Genomic DNA, 24,386 nt, shown 5'->3' with positions numbered 1-24,386 from the left:
CGCTCTTCCTCTCTCTCTTTGTCTCTCTCAAATAAATAAATAAATAAAATCTTTTTTAAAAATTTTAAAAATCTCATTTTTGAAAGGAAACTTGTAGTTCCTCTGGTTTAAACTCCCTCCCAAACTCCTTCAAAGCTGGACAGCCCCAGATCTGGCCACTGCTGATTGGTCAGTGGATAAATGTCATACATCTCCTGCCCCACCCATGAAAGAATACAGATAAAGCTAGCCCCCAGATCCTTCCCAGACCCTCATGCTGAAGACCTTACCACTGACTCCTTGTGCTCCTCCTTTAAAGGAATTATCCAAGCACTTAATAGCTATCTGCCCACGGGGACTGTAAACTCAGTGTGCATGGAAGCACCTACCTTGCCCTTCCCCAGCCCCTCAAAGCCCAGCCTAGTGCCTGCCACAGTGTGTGCGTGGTGTGAATGAATAAATGAACAAATGAATGAATGAATTCCAATTACAAGACATGGCCTCAGATGCCTGGCATTTATTCATTTTTAACATATCTAAACATTTATACCACAGCCAAATACTTAAATTCATGTCAGGAAAGAGGTCCAGAAAGAGAATATGTATTCTTTATATGTTCTATGTAACTTCTATAATACTAATTAACATAACTCAAATGATTTCTATATGTCAGGCACTGTTCTAGGTACTGGCATATGTTTATCTGATTTCATACACCGGGAGATTTCTTTAACGATGTTCCTCTTATTATCCTGATTTATAGACGAGGAAATCAGAGACACGAAGAGATTCAGTAACTTATCCAAAATCACACAACTGGTAAGTAGGTGAGCCAGGCACCTGGACTCTAGAGAGACTTCCCTTTACATAGCACAGTACTGCTTTTCACAGTGAGATTCCATTAAGGTTAAATAAATAAATAAATAGGAATACAAAAAGCAACAGAAGGCTCAAGTGACAAGATATAGCCACTCTTCCCCACGAAGGTTTTGGCCCAGTTCCAGCTAGGTTTGTGTTAAAGGACTGTTGTTTGTCTTCTGCAATATTCAAGAACAAAAATCAAGCTCAGAGAGTGCTTATGAGTGGGAAGAAGTCCGGGCAAGACCACAACCATCAAGTATCCAGCATGGTATACAGGGGATCTTGTGGTTAAAGCCGCCTGAGGATTGCAGTGATCAATCAGGGCCTCCTTCCAGAGAAAATACCCTTCCTCTTGAAAGGTTGGGGCCTACAGGCAAGGCCAAACAGCTTCTGAGAGGGCCCAGCCCTGTTATCAAGCACAGGGGATGTTGTAGGTCATGCCCATCCATGACAAGAACTCCAAGTTCCTTCCCAGCAATAAAATGCTACAGATTATTTTGGAATTATGCAAACCTAACAATTCCAGGAAAACCAATTCTAACAGCACATGGAAACTCCTCAGACTGCTTCCGAATGATGACCAAGCGCATGAGACAGAAGCTTGTGGTCTTCAAAACAGTTAAACCGAGTCAAGTCGAAATGGCCATCAGATGGTGTATAACACTATAGCTGTTGAGAACAACAAACACAACTTGCCTCCAGACCAGAACTCTCTTACACATTTTTTTTAATGAAAAAGAAAGAGCCAGAGTCATTACACTCTGTTCAGTGTAAATTTTCTTTTGATGTTCTGGCGCATGCCACCATCTCTCTACCTCTCGTAGCATAACTGCACAGAAATAGAAAGAAGGAGAAATTGCCATTACAAAACAGAAAGTTTGTATGTTGGCAAATGCTAAAAAACTCTGATAAGACATGTTCTTCAAGGTCTTGGCTTGATTATTTTGTCCTCTTCCCACATTAGTGAAGCACATGACAAAACTTGAGTGACCCCACTCACCATTTTGCTTCAGTGAAAGCAAAATTTAAAAATAAATATCTGTGCTGGGATTTTCAGTCTCCACCTGAGGGCAGAGGAGACTGTAGACCCACAGGAGGGAAGACACAGGGAAAGGTTCTGTAGGGTTTAAGTAAAACCCATTTCCCACTTCTCCTCCCACCTTCCCTGTCTCAAGTCCTTTCTGCTTAGTGTCCACCTGGCTTTGATCCAACTGGAAGTCAGTGCTAAGAGCTTAAAATACAGTGATACCCTTGTGTATTCAGCTTTGCTACATAACAAAGAGAGAGAGACCACAAAGCCCTCATTGGAAGCTTCCTGGTTAGTTCAGTGCAAACAGTTTTTCTTGGTAGGCAATGTCAATAAATCTGTGACTTCTGTCCTTCCCAGTGCCCTTTTGGCACAGCCACCCTCTCCAGTACTGAGCCTCAACTCTGAAAGCAGACTGGTCTTCAGGAAGGCCCTGGCTCCATTAACTATTATCTGCATGACCATGAGCGTTAGCCTCTTGTTGCCTCCGTAAAATGAGGATAATTAATAGTAACCAGTCATAGAGTCATTGTAGGGAATTAAATGGGATTATGGGTGCAAAGAAAACTATGTAGATATAACTAGGAAACTCCAATGTTAACCATTAGTAGTTATTCTTTTTACTGATCACCTTTACCTCACCATTCAAATCAGAGAGGACCTGTTAACCAGTACATCCCCCAGTCCAGAAGTTCATTGACACTTACTGTGTAAACCAGTGATGCATTTTCATGTTTGACCTTATATCTCTAATTATGACATGAAAAGTTGTTTCTCCAGATTTCATTCATTGAGCACACATTTATTGAGAAGATACAGTGTGCTAGATACCATAATGTATTTCCAGTACATGGTTGGGGGGGAGGTTGCTCAGGAAATGTCTGAGAGATGAATGCATGAGTAATGAATAAATGACCCTCCCATAGCTGTCCCTCTTGGATGCAGTTGCAAAGGTGGAGAAGAGAGGCTTGTCCATCCCTTCATCCCAGTTCCTTCCAGATCTGGGTGCTCTCCACTCCTGCCCAGACCTAGAGAGTCCCCTGGCTTCAACCTTTCTCCTGTTTCCTTGCCTGTCTTCCAAGCAAGAAGTTCTGACAAAGAAGCAGTTGTTAGAACATATCCTTTTTTAGTACATAGTCAGGGGTTATAAAGAGTGCTCAACAAGAAGACATCTCACATGCATATGGAAAGTACCTTCACCTTTCAGAGTCAAGGTTTTATTCTTATTTCACCCCATATAATAGGGCCATCTTCTAAACTTTAAGTATCCAGTGAAAAAGGAATCCTTTGTACAGAGTTGGCCCAGACCATGGGCAGGACATGGCATTTGTGCTTTTGTGCTTTGATAAGCTCTGGGAATAATCTAACTGTACTTCTATCTTTATATCCACGGAGTGGAAAACAATTGATTTTTTTTTCTGCCTTCTAATATGCATCCTCCCTTGTTTTGGTGATTTGAGTCAAGCCCCCTCCTCTGGAAGTATGACTTGGGAGGAGCCCTATCCTTGCCCCCAGCCTCCAAAGTGGAGCAAATGTTACAAGCCCGGACCCTCAGGACATCCAACCCACAGAGCCACAGGGATGGATAAGGGACGTACCTGACTCCAGTCGGTCTAATCAGAATGAATCCCAGGACTGGAGTACGTGATTTCAGGAGGAAACGTTGTCTTCTTTTACATTTAATATGGACCAGGAGAGTACGATCTTGGACCTATGGAGGACAAGATGGCATCCCGAAATGAAGCAAATACAGGAACAGATGGAACTGAGCCATGGGAAAAGATTGCCTTGATGATTTCATTTGAGCCCCCAAATCAACCCATGCTTGAAGCCAGACTTGGTCTGGATTTTACAACTCTGTGAGTAAATAAATTCCCCTGTCCTTGTTTAAGCTTATCAAGGCTGGGTTTTTATTTATAACCCTAGAAGACCTATGTTATTCACAGATCTTGTCACAGTAACCAAAGTTTCACATTACTTATTCCTTTGCATTAATGTAGGAAATATAGCTGTGAAATTGCAAATGTGCTATCAGTCATCAGCCCAAGAGTTCTTTGATAATTATCGTTTTCACTTACTTGGTAAAACTCACAATTACACTATAAGCACCCCAAGGATAGAACCCAAAACCACTCTGAACAAAAGCAGAGAAGTCCACCATGAAGTCTCATAGTCTATAGCACTCCTTTTATGTGATTTGTCTTGGAGTTCTGTAGAGAACAATAACCAAGACACTGGAAAGTAGCAAAAACTTCTTGAATGTGCGGGGCTTGCAATGAGCTACATTTCTTTTGTTTGGCAAGTCTTTAGTTTCCAGCAACTTCCAGAGACATCATGAACCATAGAAGGAGAACCAGAATTCTCTTTTTTGGATTTAGTTATCCCTGCTGGCTTGTCTATGAGCCAACAATGTCTGTATCCAAAGTTGTCCAATCGGGTGGAGATTTATGAACCCATGAGCCTTAGATTCTTTGACTCGCTCCATCAGTGTTATTTATGGAGCACCTACTGTGTTCCCGTTGCTGGACTAGTTACTGGGCACTGGAGATTCAAAGATGAATGAGTACATCTCTTTCAGCCAAAGAGCTTAGAGTCCATGAGTAATACAGACAATCCCTCCCCCTCACCCATAACTGTAACAGTATGACTGATGCCATTACAGAGATGGCTAAGAGATAGAGGCAGGAATTCAGGGTGAAGTGATTTTTGAACAGGCATGAGCCAAATGAACGGGGAGTGAATGGCATGCAGAAAAAGGGAATCCTATTGGCAAAGGAAGAGCGGTATGAGAAACTCTGGGACATTTAGTGACCCGGCTTTGGTAAACTGAGCTCCAGTGCAAGACTGAGAAACAGTACAAGAAGCAGCAAAGACCTCATCATGAAGGGCTCCTTCTCCCAAGTCGAGGACAGTGTTTGCCTGAGGAAGCCTTCAGTGGCTCCCTACTTGCTACAGAATAAAATCTAGAACTCTGGGTCCTTGAATCAAGACCAGTAAGACATGGTTTTGCTTTTTTCACATTGTAGTAGCAAAGAGAACAAAATACACAAAGAGGGCAGAGTCTGAAGACACCCCCTGATGTGGCATTTTTGTTCAAATCAGCGGCATCTCTACTTGCCTGGAAACCCTGGCCCGGAGGGGTGAGAGGAGCCATAGATATCCCCATGTGAGTCCCATGCTCACCCCTCAACAAGCCATACTCAGCTTAGAATCATTTTTCATTTGGTATGAAGTCATTTTTAAAGTGCCTGCTTTTCATTAGAACGGTAACACGATAGTCCCCGCGGGGGATCCGCATGAGGCAGAAGGGAGACAGCCTTTCCTTCAGACTGTGGCATTTTCTTTCACCGCTTCTCCTCCTGAGCTTGGTGTTGCCGAGCCTTTTGTACAGAAAACTCAGAAAACGATGCCTCAACCTCAGGCTCTGTGGTATTTGTTGTTGTTGTTGCTTTGTTTGCGCATTCGTGTTTGCTTGGGTAGGCATCTTTCCATAAAGTGGGCCAGCTCCGAAAACATTGGCTCTTTTCCCACATGAGTATCTGTCATGGGTCAAATGTGTCCCAGGTGTGGCTCCTTCAACATTCGGCTTACACATGCTTCTCATTACACGATCCCCAAGGGCTGTGAAAACATTTTCTTGAGCCTCCCCCAAACATCCACAGCTAAGAATTGGTAAACACCAATTGGAAAAGCACTATTTATTTAAAGTGTATTGTGGGCTGTCCCCCAGCCCGATGCCTCCTCCGGCTGCACGCTGCTTCACTGCCGTCCTGTCCAGCACACCCACATCTCCCCTTATTCCATCCCGTCCCTTGGGTCTCTCAACATTCCCTCAGCCCTGCCCTGGATTTTCTGACGCCAAAACACAGAAGCACCGTAAGCATTAGAGATCTGAACGGGAGGGAGGAGCCCTCAGACCTTCTGATGTCCACGTCACAGTCCTACTTTCTAGCTCATGCTTCAATTTGTGCAACTGGGATGTACTTATTTAGCCTTTGAACAATACAATTGCTTAATAATCCTTCAGCTCAAAACAATCCATAGAAAGGAAGTGACGGGATCGCTAAGGGAAAAGAAGCTTGTAGCAAAAGCATTGGGCCAAGAAGCAGGAAGAGCATTTGCGAAGCACACTTTGATCTGACTTTTCCTCTCCATGACACAGGTTCCTATTTGTAAAATTTGGGGTTGGACCAGGAGGTCTCTAAGCTCCTGAAATAACTACGATTGAACTAGTATGTTGAAATAGTATGAATCCATTATACTGAATATGGGTCATTTAAAAAATAAAATTGTAGGGGCGCCAGGATAGTTAGTAAGCGTCTGACTCTTGATTTTGGCTCAGGTCATGATCTCAGGGTCATGAGATCAAGCTCCACCTGGGGCTCCAGGCTCAACATGGAGTCTCCCTGACAGTCTTTCTCTGCCCCTTCCCCCAGCGCATGTGCACTCTCTCTCTGTAAAATAAATAAATAAAGTCTTTCTTTTAAAAAAGTAAAATTGTAAATTTCATTTGACTAATAGCATATCTCCCTGAGAGTCTTTCTCTGCCCCTTCCCCCAGCGCATGTGCACACTCTCTCTCTGTAAAATAAATAAATAAAGTCTTTCTTTTAAAAAAGTAAAATTGTAAATTTCATTTGACTAATAGCATACTCTTTTTCGTGAAGCAGATGAGAAACCATAGTCTCACATTTGTCATCAATAAAAATAATTACCTTGAGAATGGGAATAAAGGGGAAAAGCTTTAATCATGTATAATACATGGACTAGGGATGGAGCCTTTTTTTCCCTCTCTGGTAAGGAATTGAGCATGAAAAGTATTCTTATAAAAGGCAAACGTGACTCCAGAGGTTTGAAACCATTTCCGGCAGCAAGCAGCGGCAAAGATGAGGAACAAAGTCACCATTGGTCATCAGAGGCCTGGCTGAGCTCCACTGTGCCCCGATCCATCTTCTGAGAATTTCAAGAGAGCCTTCTGGTAGAGCCACTGCACTTGGGGATCCCGGGTCTGACCTTGGCAGGGGGACCCTCGGTGATAGAAGAAGCCTTCCGCCTCCTTCCCTGGTCAAGCTCCTTGGCAGAGCAAAGAAAAAGGAAGGAAAGGGTAGCTTAATAATAGCCAGTTACGGGCACTTATATCTTTTTCTTTTTAAAGATTTTATTTATTTATTTGACAGAGACAGAGACAGCCAGCGAGAGAGGGAACACAAGCAGGGGGAGTGGGAGAGGAAGAAGCAGGCTCATAGCGGAGGAGCCTGATGTGGGGCTCGATCCCGTAATGCCGGGATCACGCCCTGAGCCGAAGGCAGACGCTTAACCGCTGTGCCACCCAGGCGCCCCTGGGCACTTATATCTGACTTGAACTTGTGTCCTCAGAGAGGGTTGATTTTGGAGGTGATGCCAGAGAAGGAGACACAGAGATAAAAGGAGTCAGCTTGGTTGGCAGCAATAAGGTTCTAGATAAGCAACTCCCAGGCCCAGAATGCCACTTCGGGGCTGAAGGCACGTGGGTAGGATCCAGGATTCAAGGAATTTTGTCTTGGTTTCAGGGTCCTGGTCCCAAAAAGAAACTGGATTGCCAACTCTAAGACACTCTCTACTTTCCACTGGCAGAGGGAGTGAAGCCTGCTGAATGGAAGCATCTTAGGCAGGATGGGCTCCAGAACCCAATGGTGGTATCGGACTCTAAAGCCAAGAGGGGCTGAAGAAGGAAATGTCCACTGCTCCTCCATCTTTCCCCAACCTGCTCCCACTGCACTCTTTTCCATCTGATTTGGACATTTGACTTGCTGACCTATTTTGCTGTCCTGCTCTTACCAGGGAAACTGGGCTCCCATTTAGTGGCCTGAGCTTAATCTCCACCTTTCCCTGGCTCATCACAAGTTACAGAGCCCTGGCAAAGCCACCGTATCCTTGTTGACCCTTGGGATATAGCCCTGCCTCCAGCCCCCAGCCAACACCTTAGCAAAAAACTGGGATCCAGACAGGATAGAAATCTGCTGATAAAATCCTAATGCCGGATGTACTTTTTTCTTTTAGACATTTTTGGAACATATTTGACATCACCAAAAGAAATGTAAACCTACGTCATAAATAGTTTCCATTAGGTATTTCCAAATAAGTGCAGTGTCGAGCCATCCCATGTCATCTCATACTTCCAGGAAGCCCTTGACCATTAATCCATTCCAAGGCAATTATTCAAAACACAACCACAAATAACAGTTTTGAGTCCTTACATCCACGACTCCAAGTTCTAACACATCCTGGACCCCTGGATTGTCACACCAGCTTTTCCTGTTTGGGGGTTGATGTCTTTTAGAGAATCTAGACCTGCCTGCTTTAGTCATCTCAGATAAGGAAGCATTAAAGGTCCAGAATTTTCCACGCCACATCCACAATCTGAGACTTCAAATTCGCTTCAAAGAATACCAACATAGAGTTAAAAAACTGTGGTCAAATACTCTCACCAAACAAATTAATGTTTTTTTTAATGCAAAAAATATGATGCAATGCAATTGGGTTACTCACAACATAGAAGATTCATTAGGAATATTAGCTTGTAGAGAGCAAGGTCTGGTAATGGGATTCAAAGTTTTAAGTTATTCTTTTTCAACCTTTTAGACTATACATAATTTCATTTGGATATGAATTCAAAGGTTCAAACTGGAGGCCCTTCGTGAAAAGGCGTCCTGGTCGAAATGACCTTCGTGGACCCCGCCTGAAGGCACATTCTGGATCTTTGGAGCTCACGCCTTCAAAACCAAACTCCACTTCCGCTTGTCAAACCACCCCTGCCTTGCACCCTGTGAGGGTACAGGTGCTCAGACTAAGCGCAGTCCCAGTAGGATTCCCCAGTGGGAACAACAATACAAAACATATTCAGTTTGATTTCCAGATACCTTCCTGTCCCTCTCACGCTGGCCACGACTAGATTCATGACTTATTTCTTACAAAACAGTGGAGGTCTTTTGTGGGAATGGAATGATGGATGGATGAGGAAGGGGATAAGAAAAGTCCAGGTAACGAGTGTCATTCTGGCATCTGAACAACCAGGAGGGAGGAAGCTGCCCCACCTTCCTCGGATCTTTCTGGGCCACCTGCCGGAAGCGTCCTGAAAGATAAGGCTGCACAAGTGTCCACGAAGAGGTTAAACTCAAAGCAACGCTAAACTCTGCCACACTCTATCCAGCCTCCAGCTCCAGCACTTGCCTATTAGAACAAATGATGCCTGGGCTTTGCAGGCTCCCGGCAAGGATTCCTATATGTCGATGAACTTTCTCCCTTTGTAAGTCTGTATACGTAAGGGCCCTTCCTTCCCCCTTTCAAAGATGAAAGGAGAAAAAAAAACCACAAAACCTGAATACTCATTTTCCTGCCCCTTCAGCTGCAGGGACATGACCACGTGACTTAAATGCGGTCAGTCAGTGGCACCCACTCAGCACTTTGAATCTTGAGGGAGTGACATGCAGGCTGAGGTCCAAGTGTAAGTCACTCACAGTGGCTCAGGAAGGGGAGTGCGGGTGACGCCAGAGGGCACAACTCACAGAGGCCATGGCTGTGGTGGGATCGTGGTGCTTCCTCCTCTCTCCTGCTGGGGCCTGGGTTGTTGGCCTTCCTACCAATTGTGTGATTACCCAATACCCTTCACAGAAATCTTTCTTCTGCTTAAGTTAGAGAGAGTCCACTTCTGTACAAATAAAATATAAATCAGGTTGAAATAGGTTGATTTTCTGCCCCTCTTGTTGAACTCAAGAGTGGCCCACGTGTCTTGCTTGAGTGTGGGAAATGTGAACAGAAATGACCGTGTGTCGCTTCCGGGAAGAAGTTTCAAGAACCAGCCTGTAGTTAGCTCTCTTTTTCTCCTGTCCATGTGCAACATTGACTCAGGGTCAGCCAACTGGTTCTGTAAAGGGCCAGAAAGTAAAGTTTTGGGGCATTGTGGGCCATACTACCCCTGTTGCAAATAGTTGATTCTGTTGGTATAATGCAAAAGCAGTGGTAAATAATATCTATGTTTCATATCTACAAATAATAAACATACCTATGAATAAACATATCTGTGCTTCAATGAAATATATTTATATTTACAGAAGTAGATGGCAGACTGGATTTGGCCCATGATCTAGAGTTTTCCAACCCTGGGATAGAGGCAGCTTTGCGAGCCTTGTCCTAGACTAAGGAGGTAAGGAGAAAAACACAGAAACCTACAACAGGCACGTAGCAGGAGTGAGAAATACAACTCTGGTTTTGTAAGCCACTTAACTTTGGGGGTCATTTGTCACCACCACGTAACTCAGCCTACCCTGACTGATACAGGAGCATACACAGATAACCTCCATGCAAGTCAACAAAAGCTGTGTTTTATATGATTTGATGAAGTTAGAGTTATAGAATGAGGCCACAACTTCTTTCTGTCTCAAAGGCAAAGAGCATATCTACTTCTTTAATTTAACTTTAAATCCACTACGGGTGCCCGTATCCCCATTACATTTATCATCACGCACAAGAGCGTAGTTCTGTGCACTGAATGGACCACGGGACTGGAAGCCCAGAGAACTGGATTCTAGTCTTTCATTCGCCTCCGATCAGTGTTTGACTAAACCACTCACCTCCCTCTCTGGGTCTCAGGGCCCTCTGTGAGGAACAAAGGACTGACCCAGCGGTCCCTACTGACCCAGACACCTCTTCTCCAAGCTCTAGCATTCAAGGGCTCTCCGAGACAGTGTTCCTGGATGTCTGACAACAACAGGAGGTGCAAACATGACCGTACGCGACAAAAAGCTCCTTTTGTATTAGATCCCGTGTGCTGGCCCATGCACGCTGAACTCCTGGAAATGGGGGTCATTTTCTAGACCCACAGGAAGCAGCACCATGGAGCCCGCAGAACAAAGCGCAGGGATGGAATGTGAGTTCTGTGCCTACGCTTCTCTGCTTCCCTACTGAGAACTTAACACTCTGCAGTTTACTCACTCTTGGCCTTGGGGATAAATTCCTTCATGCTCCTTGGCTGTTTCCAAAGTATGTTCTCATCTCAGATTCAGCAGAAATATAAAAAATCAAGATTGAAAGCAGAAAACCTGGCCCCTTCTTTCTTTCTTTACTTTCAGGCCCACACTCCCGGGGTGAGGAGCTTCTCAGGGCCAACAGCACGTGCTATACCGGGCCTGGCCCGCGTCTGGTGCCGCCAAGGTCCGAGCCTGTGAGGCTGCAGATTAATCCCCACGCCAGAGGCTTAATCCCTGAACTCTGAATCAGTGCCTGGCAGAGACAGGGCTCTCGGCCCACTTGTAAATTTCCATCCTCCAAACCACCCCAGGCCAGTCGCTGGCTCGACAAACTGCGGGGATCCAGGGTGAGAGCCTCTACCCAGCCCTGCCCGTGTCCTGGGGACAGTCAGGCGGGGGGGGGGGGGGGGGGTGTCGAAGGGAGGGGGCGTCAAAGCCCTCTCCGGCTCTAAAGCTCTTTGCTAGTAACCTGCCTAAACGTCCGAGATCACCACCACTGCTCATTTCTTTATCTGTGGCAGAGGTCAGCACCCTACAGCTCACAGAACAGATCAACTCATCATCCGCTCCTGCGAATAAACTTTTATTGGAACACAGCCATGTGCGTTCATTCCTGTATCATCTACGATGGCTTTCCTGCTCCAATGGCCGAGTTCAGCTGCTGCAACTGAGACTGTATGGCCCATAGGGTTTTAAATATGTACTAACTGGCCCTTTGCAGAAAAAGTTGGCTGAGCCGTGGTCTGGTATTTTCTACCAAAAGCAGTTTTGTGTTACATGAACCCATCAACAGCTCTGGAAATCCTGTGAGAACATTTTTCAAGATAACTAATTGGGAGTGAGACCCTAAGGATTATGGGATAAGTCAAGTGTGTGTGTGTGTGTGTGTGTGTGTGAATGAATTAGGGATAGAGACTAAGGAAGAAAAAAACTGAAAAAAACCTTGAATATGGAATAAGTCTGAGCAAAGCATTTGCAGGGAGGACTCTGGGAAGGTAGCGAATGGACAGCAGGAGAGCTCTGGGCCCAGGGAAGAAAATAAGCAACTTTATTTCTCATTATTATGATGACTATTACTATGAGAGCAGGCAAAGTGGTCTGACACACATAGTCTCCTACCTAGTCTCCTCCCCAAAGCACGTGAGGTATCACAGAGCGTGTAAACTTGACATCGAGGGACCTGCGTTCTGACACGGCTCACCCAAGGTGACCCAGGGAACGAGACTAGAATTCGTTTCTTCCACTTCTGAGTCTAGTGCTCTTTGTCAGGGACATTTAAGACTAACTTCAAGATTTGCCTCGGGCTGAAAATGCATGGGAAGCAGATGTGCCCTTTGACAGAGGAATGAAAAGCCCGACAGCACCCGAGTGGGAACACAGCTGACACAAGGCAACAGACGGCAAAGGAGAGTGGTACGGGGGAAAGCCAGCCTCACACGGGTCCCCAGCTTTCTGCTACACCCAGCACCCCACCAAGCCTCCATACATGCCCAACGCCATCTGCCCAATGCCTCAACGTCCTTTACTTCTGACTTTGACGCAATGCTCTAGATTTAAAGTGATAATAATCTAAACATCGGGTTCCTGATGGTTCCATATGATATTTGAGTTAATTCTAACAATCCTATGGAACTGTTGATACATCCATTTTTTTTTATAAATAAGAACACGGAGGCTCAGAGAATGTAAGTAACATGGCTGAGGTCACACAGCTGTAAGAGCTGGAACCAGAATGCGAGTCAGCTCCTCACAGTGGCACCCACACCTCAGGGATACTACCGTGAGTGTCCAGAGGAGACATGGAGAGCAGCAAAGACGTTACCAGGAAAAGGAGAGCTCATGCATGTTCCCTGCCATGTCCCCTACATTGACAGGGATGCCACCCCTCCCCCCGGCCACCCTAACTTGGGAAAACCTGCAGCTGAAACAGGGAGTGGAAGGAAAAGGAAAAGAATCTAGCTTTCTCCCCTGAACCCCCAAATTTTCTCCATCTCCCTTTCTTCACAAAATCTGTCTCCAGTTACTAATTAACAGCATTTTGGTCATTAATATAACTCCTTAGTACACGTGAGCCAGGCTGTAATTAAACAGGATTTCTATTCAGTACGTTTGTAAAAGTCAAAGAACCATGGTTGTGCTGGGGGGAGTTAGGAATTTACAAAAAAAGAGAGATTTGAATGTCAAAACCAAATAACAGTACAGAACATTTTAAAACAAAATACATGACCTTCCTTCTGCATTTTTCTCCTGGTTCCCAGAACTGAAAGCCACCATTTTATGCGTTGTGACAAAGAAAAAAAAAAAAACAAAAAACTGATGATTCTGAAAAATCTTTCAGGGTTCCTTGTTTTGAGGCCTAAGTAATTGATTACATCTCTTACAAATTAATTTCAGAATTCGACGTTCAAAATTCCAGTCTTTTGAATTTTCCATGTTGCTTTGATATTTCATCTCTGGCTCTAATTAATTAGAAGGTGTTTCTTTTTCTCCTATAGGAAAAGGTCTCTCTCATTCTTAAGCAGCCTGGAAAGAAAGTGTGAAACCCATCTCTCGATGCTGTTGGCACACCTGCTGAGGCCGTAAGAGTAAACCCAATCCCCAGACGCCGCGCTGGCCGCGCTGGCGCTGAATGCCAGCCAAGCTGTGAGGACAGAAAGGAAAGGTAGCAGCTGCATGATTCTTTGCACTTGTTGCGAGCCCAGTACCTTCTTCCTCGGTACCACTCTGAGCAGAACGGGGATCTCAAGCAATCAGAAAAGAATGACAGACTAGGAAAGCTTTCATCTGTCTCTTAGCCTTCTTTTTCTAAGTACATTTGCAATGTGACAGCCTGGCTAGTGACTCTAACAGTTTTATCCTGTGTGTGTGTGTGTGTGTGTGTGTGTGTGTGTGTCCTCTCACCACAGACTCTCCCCTCTTTTGAGTCCGTAGACCGGCTGTGCCCCATTATCTCCGGCCTTTGTGGCTCAGAAGGTCAGAAACACTGTTCCCTGGATGAGACCCAGGGAAGGAAGGAAGCTGAAACAGAAATGTTTTCTCAGCGAAGTGACCTGATTACACACAGAGTGACCGTTTCTAAGCCGTCCCATCACTCCCCTCATTCAGTGCTGGAACGAGGCCCCAAAGGCAGGAGAGGCCTCGTCCAGCGGCTGTTGCCGGCTAAGCCGAAACGGCACGGCGGGAGTGGGGTGGGGGGCATGTCATCGACAAAGATGGTCCTTATAGGTGATGTGGGCATCAGTGGGCATGGAGAGTTCGGGTGGACAGACGCACCTCCACGTTGACCAAGGGGTTCCCCTCAGTAAAGCCTGCGATGACAAGCGTGGATTCTGCACTATCCATTGGGGTTTGAATCTTGGGGTGACTCAAGACACTTTGGTTTTTAAAGTCCCTGTGCCTCAGGATCGTTATCTGTAAAATGGGTTACTGTGCAGATTGATGTAATGAAACGAAGGAGGGCCCAGAATATAACAGCAGTTATCACTGTTATTGTCTGAGTTTCTGCGAGGTCCACAAAGCCTGTACCCCTCCCCCTGCCTCCAGGACATTCTATTTCTCGAGCAGGCCAAGTTCTTGCCCCTCTCAGGATACCTGCACTTGCTGTTCCTGCTGCTCAGAACACCGTTCCCGCAGCTCCGGGCATGTCTGCTCCCTGCTCGTCCCTCCCCACCTGGGTGGAATGTGATCTCCTGGGGGATCCTTGAAAGCACCCACACTGAAGCACCAGCCGGCTCCCACCCACAAATGCACTCAATAGCTTCCTCCTAAGCATTTGCTACTTATGTATCATTACTTGTCACTACCTGAAATTACCTCGTTCGCTTTTTTTTAACTCATTATGCTCAGCCCTGCCCACTGGGTGTGACCAACTGGTCCAGGCGTGCCCAAGACCTTCCCAGTCTCAGCAGGAGGCCCGGGCAGTAGGCCGCCCTACTCCCCGCGAGAAGGTCCGGGAAGTGCCCTTTTCACTTTGGCATTAGAAAAGTGCCCAACACACAGAAGGAGCGCATTAGTGTTTTTCTCTGAAAATTACAAATTAAGTCATCTTATCCCATTACAAGAGACCCACGATTCCTCTCATTTCCAATCTACAAAGCAGAAAAAATAAAAGTAGAAGTTACCAGTGCCATAGATTCTTTTGAGCTAGAAGGAGTTTTGCTGGAAGGATGACCCCAGGCCACTCCCCCCCCCCTCTGAGAGGGTCGAATTAAGAACCTGAGCTAAAAGGTCATTGCCAATCATCAGCTGGGATATAGCAGAGGCAAGATCTCTCAGAGAATGATTTATCTGAAAGTGTTATATGAACTATAAAGCAATAGTTTGATGTAAGGTATTTACATTATTTTTATATGTTCGTGATTATTTTATCTCACCAGGAATCCAGAATGTGTAAGGCTTAGTTATGGACCTGGCCATTTATCTAGAACTCGTATGTCGTTTTGAACTAAAACATTACTCCCACCCAAGTTGCTAATCAATTCAAATTGTGTAAATATATTACTTATGTTTAATTTGTTTTTAATAAATTCTGCTTTACTGCCGCTTCAGACATTCCCGCCACTTGTCACAGGTGGTCTGTGAGACCAAAGAGAAAGTACCATCTAAGGATAAAATCAGCTATGGACAAAATCACTGGACACCCAAAGGCAATGTGGTCACAATGGAAATCTGGATTGCTGAGAAGAACCAGAAAATAACACAAAAAGGGATACATCCCCATCGCAAGTTTCAGTTCTGTTACCAGGAACCCTATATGGTCAGCCAGGTTGACAGCAGTCCTTGCTCATACAGAGTATCTCCAATGGGCACATGGAAAGTTTATCCTTATTCACTCTGAGACCCAAATGCCATACGTGCAGATTAAAAAAAAAAAAAAAAAGTTACCTTGAACAGATTTTCACCTGATGTGAAAGACAACACCATTTCCTGTCGTTCCATCACCTCTAGCATGTACTCAGGAGACCCCTCACAATCTGCAATGGAATTTCAGACATTATCTTGTTCCAACTCACTAGCAACTCAGAGGACTATTATCCTGGTTTTACACAAAATATCTGTAATTTAGAAGAGCGTGTTTGGGGCGTGCTTTGGGGCCAGAGCTAAACGGGAATAAAAGATCGATGAAGTAAGCTGACTTCGAGTTACTTAGTTGATGTTGAAGAAATGGAGTTCGAATTCAGGTCTCAGTACAATTCTCTCTCTGCGGGTCTGTCTGTCGGTCTGCAGGCACTTGCGTTGTTCACACGTCAAATGACGTGTGATACACTTGTGAATGAAATGCCCTTCTGGGCACATTGGTCCCCAACCTTCTATTGTTGGAGCTGCTTTGGGGGGAAGAGAGAAGGAAGGGAGAAGGCTCTCAGACCAATGTATATTTTTTTGCAAAATGTACACCCAATGCAAATTACACAGGAAAGTTAGCTGAGGGGCATAATTTGTTACACAAATAAACACTATTCGGTTCCGTCTGTGGTTATAATGCAGTTATAATGAAAATCTAAAAACAACTGTAATGCTTCTAACCATGAAATTATAAGGCAAGAAAGTGGATTTAGATAACTATAAGAGCCTTAATTGTATGTTTGTAAACTCACAGACAAAGCTTTTCCTCAATTTAGCTCCAGCTCAAATGGCACATTCAAAGCACAATTTTTATTTCACCCTTCTTCTGCCATGGGTCTAAGACCCCAGGCATTAGAAAACTCCATCCTTCCAAAAGGGTGTGAGTCAGAAGTGGAGGGGAAGGAGGAGAGAAATGCAGCTTCACTTGGCAAAGGCAGCCACAGAGACAGGATTTATTAAAGGTAGAGTCCTCCCAAGTGCACCTTACCTGTATTTGCTTGGTACGCCCCCTCCGAGAATTCCATCAGAGTTCTAGAAGGTCAGAACTACAAGGCACCAGAGGTCCAATGTATTCATCTTACAGAGGCTCAGAGAGACCAGATCATTTCTGCAGGTCCTACACAAAGTTAGAGCTCAAAGCCCCAGAACCCCACGCCGGGCTTTCCTGCCCTCTCCTTGGCAGCACCGGGTGACGGGGCAGCGTCTGTTTCCGGGGTCAGGAGCTGGGAGATGTGTGACCCAGGAAGCAGTTGCAGTGAGGCAGCCCTTCTCTGTCGCTGCTGCTCCTGTCACTTCCCCTCTGCCTCTGTCTCTACAGAGTGTAGGAAGAAGAGCCCCCAACACTTGTTCCTCCTTCCAGCTGCTAATTCTAACCAGTCCTGGGCCCAGGAACTGAGGAAGCAGCCAGGACAGGGCAAAGGTCCTGCCCTCAGAGGGCCGAGGACCGCAGACCCACACAAACAAGACTGTCACAGGACACTGGGGCTATGGAGACACTAAAGCCGGGAGAAGGGAGAAATCAGACAGGGTGCTATTTTAGGGAAGGGAAAACTCTTTTGCTCTTTAGAGGCGACATTTGAGCACAAACTTGAATGACGAGAAGGGGGCGAGCCAATATCTAGTCCAAGAACACTGTGGAGGGAGGAAATGCCAAAATGGAAAGGCGAGGAAATCCTAAATGAAGGTTGCACAACTCTGTGAATATACCAAAAATCATTAAATTGCATGCTTTAAATGCATACATGGTATGGTACATGAATCATATCTCAATAAGGCTGCTAAATCGTTAACAATACATTTTTCAGGTGTATATTTTCATGAACTCTGTCCACACATAGGGGGAATCATGTGATGGGCCAGTCAAGGTCCTTCTCCAGGGCCTTCCTAAGCGACTGGGTTAATCAATGAGTTAATTCCCAGTAAGGCCATCACACCTGATGGTATCACTGGCACTGTTGGTCCCCTCCCCCTCTTCCCATCCCCCAAGATTAGTGTTTAGACAAAAGCCTTTAATGGCTTAACCCAATTGTCACCATTCTTGGCCACAGGGCCTAGTCTGGAAGAGACTTAAGGACACACTTAAGAGTTGGAACTGTTAAATAACCTTCTGCGGGTTTCTTAATTTCAACTCCTAGAAACCCACATGCCACAATTAAGAGTGTATGGTCTAAAGGTTGGGATTTTTAAGTGCCCCAGTAGGCCAATAGGGCAGAAATGTTTAATTCGGGGCAACTTTTCTGTAACCCTGAGCCAAACTGTATAGATAACTGTCTACCTTTTCTTTTCAGGCATGCATCTGCCACAAGAGCAGGGGACAAGCAGAAAGAGAAAGTCTCAAAGAATTTTTCCCTTACTATTTAGCCCTACTTCCTGTGTTCAGAGTCGGACTGCAAGAATGCCCAAACAGGCAGAATACCTTCCTGTGTTAGAGAAACAATGGACATAGACACTGAAAACCACAGAAAGTAAAAAACGGAGTTGGCCAGTTTTTTTGAAGACTCATTTGAACACAAATAGCACTGAATTACAAACATTGTCCCTAAGACCCAACCTCCTGGGAAGCTGTCCACCAAGGACCCCTGTGAGCCATGCTGATGGAGGACAGATAACTTGGCATATGTGTTGATTCAAACAAAACAATGCTAATCTCTTAAATTTTTGGATATCTTTTCTTTCTCATGTGATAACCACAGAGCAAGTTTTCTCTTCTTTCAGTCCGTAGACCAGTTTCAAGTTGTTGAAGCCCAGGTTTGCTGTAAGGGAAAAGCAGATTATTTCAGTGCAAGAAAAAAAAAAAAAGGCAAATGGCAATAGCAAGTTTGTACAGCTCAGCTCACATAAAATATGAATATGGACAAGGTTAGTAAGCCTCCAGGGGAACACTGAGGGGTGAGCTTACCACAGAAAAATGCAGGCCCCAGCTTGAAACATCTATAAAACTAATTGAAACAGAAAAAGTACAGGTTTCTCTGAACATACCAGGAAGACTCACAGTCAGACAACTGGTGTCCGGCAGGACTCACACGGGCTGCGGTGGGTTCTGGACAGCTGTTGGCGATGGGTTGTCACCTTATTTCTTTGCTTACAAATTAAATGAGGGAGGGAGGAAATTAACATGTCAAAATCCAGAGATGAGATTTTAGGAAGAGAAAAAAGTACTGGAGAGAGTCACTTGAGCAACTTGGCTCCAAGCATTGATCTTGTTTTGGTGCCATTGTTTTTGTTTTCATTGTTTAAATCATAGTTTCTCATGCATGCATTGAAAAAACTAATAACTAATTGCAATTCATGTTACGACATATTCTTACCCAGGTCCGTGGATGTGAGGCAAAACTACTCGGTCAACTTTTCTCAGGGGTAGACAGGGCCAAGCCCTCCCCATGACGAATCAAAGAATAACTGTATGTCCCAGCTGCAGGTAGGAACCACACGGGGCTATGTTTTGCCCCCTTTCCTTGCAGAAGAAGGAAGTTAGAAGCAAGAGTTGTCTAAATTGTACTGCATAAAGACAACAAAGATAATTAAGAAATAGAGTCACCGAAGAGTAGATATCCAGAGAGTCCAAAGAAAGATGTGACCGATTTTTAAATTTCCCTTCTCCTACTTCTTCTTTACTACGAGGTCCCCATCACTCCCCTCATTATGAGAGCTAAATGTTTCAGGTGCCAAAATGGTATTTGGTTCTTGACAACCTTTTTCTTTTGCATGTCCCGGAGCCAAGGGAAACTATATGTTCACAAGCACCAAGCAGCTAACCATGGTGATCTCTTTGGAGATCAACGCATGAACAAAAGTAGAATTTATTTTGCTGTGAAACCTTTCTCCTACCCAAACTCTGTTCCCAGATATTGCACCTTGAATATAACAACTCTGGGAACTGTTTTGGAGGTCTATCAGACCACTGCTTCTCAACCTTTTTTTTAACTAGAGTTAGCATGTAATATCTAAGCCAAGATACTTGAAGAGCAAAAGAAAGGGGTGCTATACATATTTATCTCTAAACAATAAGTGTAATCTGGGACAGAATGAGAAAACTGGCCATGCAGCCGTCCTCTATTTAACTCATGCCCATATATTTTCTTTCTCAGGGTGCCTGGGTGGCTCAGTTGATTAAGTGTCTGCCTTCTGCTCAGACCATCTCAGGGTCGAGCCCCACATTGGGCTCCCAGCTCAGCAGAGAGTCTGCTTCTCCCTCGGCCTCTGCCCCTCCTCCTCACACTCATGTGCTCACACTCTTTCTCTCTCTCTCAAATAAATAAACAAAAATCTTAAAATATATATATTTTCTTTCTCTATTTTCTGTTTATCCATGATTTTCCATCAGTCTGGGAGATCTCCTAGACCACCAGGCTAAGAAGAGTTTAGCCACTCTGTCTTGTACTGTATATCGTGGAAAAATAATTATATCGAATATATTCGTCACCCTGCAAACATTCCTCCAGAGACACCTATATTTCTCCCATGAGGGATATTTGTGCCCATTGAATTGGTTCAACTGGAAATCACATTGAAAACTGTGGCAGCAACCCCATCTGAGCTCCGGCAGGCCAGTGTGCTATGGTAGAGAAAGAGGGGGTTGTGCGGTGCCCCTGCACCTGTGAGCAAGAGACATTCTGGGAATAAAAGGTCACTCCGTGGTGGGGAGTTTAAGAGACTTTATTCCAAATGCAGGGTCTGAGTCGGGTTCAGAAGAATAGAATATACTTGGAAGGTTTCAATAAATTCACTATCAGTGACTGACCATCAGACAAATCCTATAGGCAATGTCTTCGGCCTGGTTACTAAACCAGCCAATCAAGTCTAGTGGAAGTGTAATCAAGGAGACATTTGCGAATGTCCTACGCAACGGAGGGGGCAACTGCAGTTCAACTGCTTGATCATTCGGGGGAAAGTGGGCTCTGAAAGGGCAGACACGAAAGGCATTTATGTGACGAGACAGGAATATCATTTCCACAGTGCAGCCTTAAGAAAGACAAAGGGTCAAAATCTACCAGGTCCTCGAGGCTGGTCTTGGCCAAAACTGTCACTGATGGGGCAGCAAGTCACAGGACTGCTCAGTTTCGCTATTGTTGTACCCTGGAATGGAGTTGTCCTTGACAGAGTTCCCTCTGGCAAAGAAAAAAAAATGCTTTATGCTTTGATATGTTCAAACAGTTTAATAATACAGGTCACTCCACTGCGTAGCTCTTTGACAGGAAACAGCAAGGGTGTTGTTGTTCATTTGGCTGAAACATCAGCAGGGGATGCGGAGTGTTTGGAGTCCCCAGAGGACACAAGACGGAAGCTCGAAGTCACTGAGTTGGGGTCCCAGAAGAAACCTTGTAAACAGCGTCTAGACCAGCCATTCTCTTTAATTACAATATTGCCAAATAGAGGACCAGCCAAAGTTTGAGGACCTCTATTCAGGGCTGGGTTGGATAACCGGGGCTAGGTAAGAATTTCTACCTGAACATCATTTCTGGAACTGACTTGATGGTATGAAATTATTTATGATGATCAGGGAAGGAGGAAGAAGGAAAGAAATGAAAAGAGGTAAGACATTTGGGACTTCAGGGAGTTGTGGAACTTTGAGAGACAATAGATCATAGTGTGAGAAAAAGTCTTTTCTGTCATGAACATAACCACCAAGGCCCATGGGAAGCTCAGAAACGCTCTTGATGTGCATTTGGAAAATCTCAATGAAAAGCCTCATCCTCATTTCTTAGGTGTTGGAAAGGCAGTGAGGTTGATGGCCTAGAAGCTTCTTTCTGCTGCCAATGCCCACAGATGCTTCTGAAATTTATAAGAGATCAAGCGTGGTTACTGTTATCTATTTATTTACTTATTTTGGAGCAGTATGGTGCTGTTCTTTCATCTAAAGCAAGTAAATGGACAAGAATGTGTCATTTCCACTAACTGGGCATCTTCATCCCCCTCCATTCCTGACTTATGAATGAAGTCAGGACGGAGAACCGCTCCTCACCACAACTTTTGGTTACCAGGGCTGGATGCTTCTCTTTCATCGTGCCTCCCCAACAACCAGTCTCCATGGGGTCAAATCAATGGGAGACTTGGGATGATGTGTGCCTTTGTCCCCAAAGGGCCACATTAATAACCTTTTGAAGGGCATTTTACATTTCTGCTCTCTGGGAGAATTTTTTCGTCTCTCAAGCCTTGCGGTCTGTTTGAACAAGAAATCGTTTTACACTCCTGAATAACACATTCCTCTCCAACTATTTCTACATAACTTCCAGGATATGAAAACCACCCGAGGCCTCCAACATGGCTGCTTTCTTTCCTCTCATAAACAAACTCAGCAGTAATCATGCCAGTGTGGTCACTCTGAAGCTTTGTATTGCTTAAGCTTTTACCCTTGGTCTTTTGTTCTGCCAGACACTGATTATGACATTCTACCCCAAGTCTGGAGAGCAGGAAGGCTCTCTTCTGTTGGCCTCTTGCCCGTAACCTTTTCCTCTGTTGGCCATAAATATATGATGTCAGCGTGATGGACCCAGGCTCAGTATGACAAGCTCCATAGTGGCCCCTGAAATATCAGGTCCTAATCCCGGAACCTGTAAATATCACCTTATACAGAAAAAGGGTCTTCGAAGACGTGATTCAGTTCAAGATCATGAGATGAGGAGATTATCCTGGATTATTGGGGTGGGCCCTAAGTGCAATCACCTGTATCCTTATAAGAGGGAGGTGGAGAGAAATTTGACACAGACAGAGAAGAGGACACTGTGACCACAGAGACACAGTGGAGCAATGCGGCCACAAGCCAAAGAATCGTGGCAGCCACCGGGAGCTGGAAGAGGCAAGAAATGGATTGCCCGCTGGAGCCTGGAGAGGGAGCCCCCTGCTGACACTCTGATTTTAGTTCAGTGAAGCTGATTTTGGATATCTGGCCCTCAGAGCTGTTGTTACAGCAACCACAGGAGACTAGCACACCAGGTTACCTGGGTCAGACCGTCGGCACCTGCCGCTTTCTGCAATCCTGCTGTGAAGCCAAGTGCATCTCAGCCCCCTAACTTCTGTAACACTTTTGAGGAAAAGCTGGCATTTACTCTCCTCAATGGACTCAGGGAACTTGGTTTCTCCTGTGCCATTCTGCTCTGTTAAACACAAATGAAGAAACAAAAGCCCCAAGGGGATATTCAAACATGAATTTCTAAGCTTGACTGTTGGTTCCCAATGAAGCTCCCCCTCCACCAAGCTCATCTGTTTTATCTAAACTGAAATGCCATAGGAAATGTCTTCAAGCCACTTGATGGTCATAACGCTTTTGGTTTAGCTGCGTGAATTTGGCCACTTAATTTCCCTGGATTTCAATTTCTTCATCTGAAACTGGAGACAATAAACAGCCTATCTCATTCAAATGAAAAAGACACTTCCAGGCAGTAAGATAGATCTGAAATTCATCAATAAAATATTTTCCACCAGGATATCTAATACTATCTAATTCTTTCTTCAATGCCTATGGCCTTGACTAAATCTGATGCCTTCAAGTGCACTGAGATTTTTCTCCCAGAACAATTTGCAAAAAAGGGGGGAGGGGGTGAGGAATCTCCTAAGAGATCCAATATAAAAGAACTTTAATTAAATCCAGCTCAGGAAGTGTTATTTCAAATTAGGTTATACCATGAGTCCCAAAGGGATTTTCAACTCAACCATGAAAACTATGTTCTAGATTAAACCTTAACCAATAAGACTCAATTATGGAAAAATACATATATTTATTTTTATAAATCTTCAATAAGAAATGTCTTATTGAGTTTGAAATCTTAAGGAAAACAAGGGAAAAGAGAGTTCTTTTTTTTTTGACTTTGCATTCCACGCAACTCCGTAAAGTAAATGGCAAAAGCTTTGTAATGCTATTTCATGGTCTTAAAATATGCTTTAGAGCTTCAGGGTGTTTTAAAAATATCATTAACATAAGCCAGATTGAAAAAAAAAAAGTAGCACTTAAGGAAACCAAGGGAAAAGAGAGTTCTTTTTTTTTTTTTTTTGACTTTGCATTCCATGCAACTCCGTAAAGTAAATGGCAAAAGCTTTGTAATGCTATTTCATGGTCTTAAAATATGCTTTAGAGCTTCAGGGTGTTTTAAAAATATCATTAACATAAGCCAGATTGAAAAAAAAAAAGTAGCACTTTCTGGAGTCTAAATTAAATTGATTGCTGTCCAAGATTTTTTGCATTAGGAGATGCCAGGGGAGGGGAAAAAAAAAAAAAGATCATTAATCATTTTCTGCAGGTATTTGGAGTCTCCTACGCACCCAAGAGTGTAAAGTACTTTGGAAACAGGCAGTATGACCTCAGTGAGCACAGCTGTGCCCCCATCCTTACCAAGAAGACCAAATGGTGGGGTAGGGGGTTTTGACCCCAGGGTGAGGTGGCCTGCATGCTAGGATGATGTGGTGGCTAACTCCCTGCACAGTTCCTCTTCAGGCTTCTGCTTTGTTGCCTGTAAGATGGGAGAGGTGAATCAGATGATCTAGAAAGTTCCTTCAAGCTCACACAGTGCATGACTGCCTGAAGGCCAAGGAAAATTGGGGGTGTCCAGAGGTCCATTTACAGAGTCAGCACATACGGACAAGCATCCAAAGAGCTGATAAGGTGACAGGCTCTGCTCCAGGTAAGACGCAAAACCCAAAAAGGGGGGAAATGCTGCACTTAGCGAGGAAAATCTCACC

The 24,386-nt window shown here is 44.6% G+C and overlaps 2 long non-coding RNA genes across 2 annotated transcripts; both read right to left on the bottom strand.

Moving 5' to 3' along the window:
* Positions 1 to 1,585: 1,585 nt before the first annotated feature.
* On the bottom strand, positions 1,586 to 17,602 carry LOC121100105. The gene is made up of 3 exons (XR_005831821.1): positions 15,756 to 17,602; positions 3,466 to 3,578; positions 1,586 to 1,669 (listed from the first exon to the last, which is right to left on the bottom strand). It is a non-coding gene; the product is annotated as an uncharacterized LOC121100105 (long non-coding RNA).
* A 594-nt stretch (positions 17,603 to 18,196) lies between these two features.
* On the bottom strand, positions 18,197 to 24,152 carry LOC103682207. The gene is made up of 3 exons (XR_573373.2): positions 24,040 to 24,152; positions 18,693 to 18,794; positions 18,197 to 18,466 (listed from the first exon to the last, which is right to left on the bottom strand). It is a non-coding gene; the product is annotated as an uncharacterized LOC103682207 (long non-coding RNA).
* Positions 24,153 to 24,386: the final 234 nt, after the last annotated feature.

The sequence above is a fragment of the Ursus maritimus genome, unplaced genomic scaffold (genome assembly GCF_017311325.1).
Source record: "Ursus maritimus isolate PB19 unplaced genomic scaffold, ASM1731132v1 scaffold_34, whole genome shotgun sequence".
NCBI classification, from domain to species: domain Eukaryota; kingdom Metazoa; phylum Chordata; class Mammalia; order Carnivora; family Ursidae; genus Ursus; species Ursus maritimus.
Note: the sequence above shows the minus strand (reverse complement) of the source record. Positions and strands in the feature narration are given on the sequence as shown.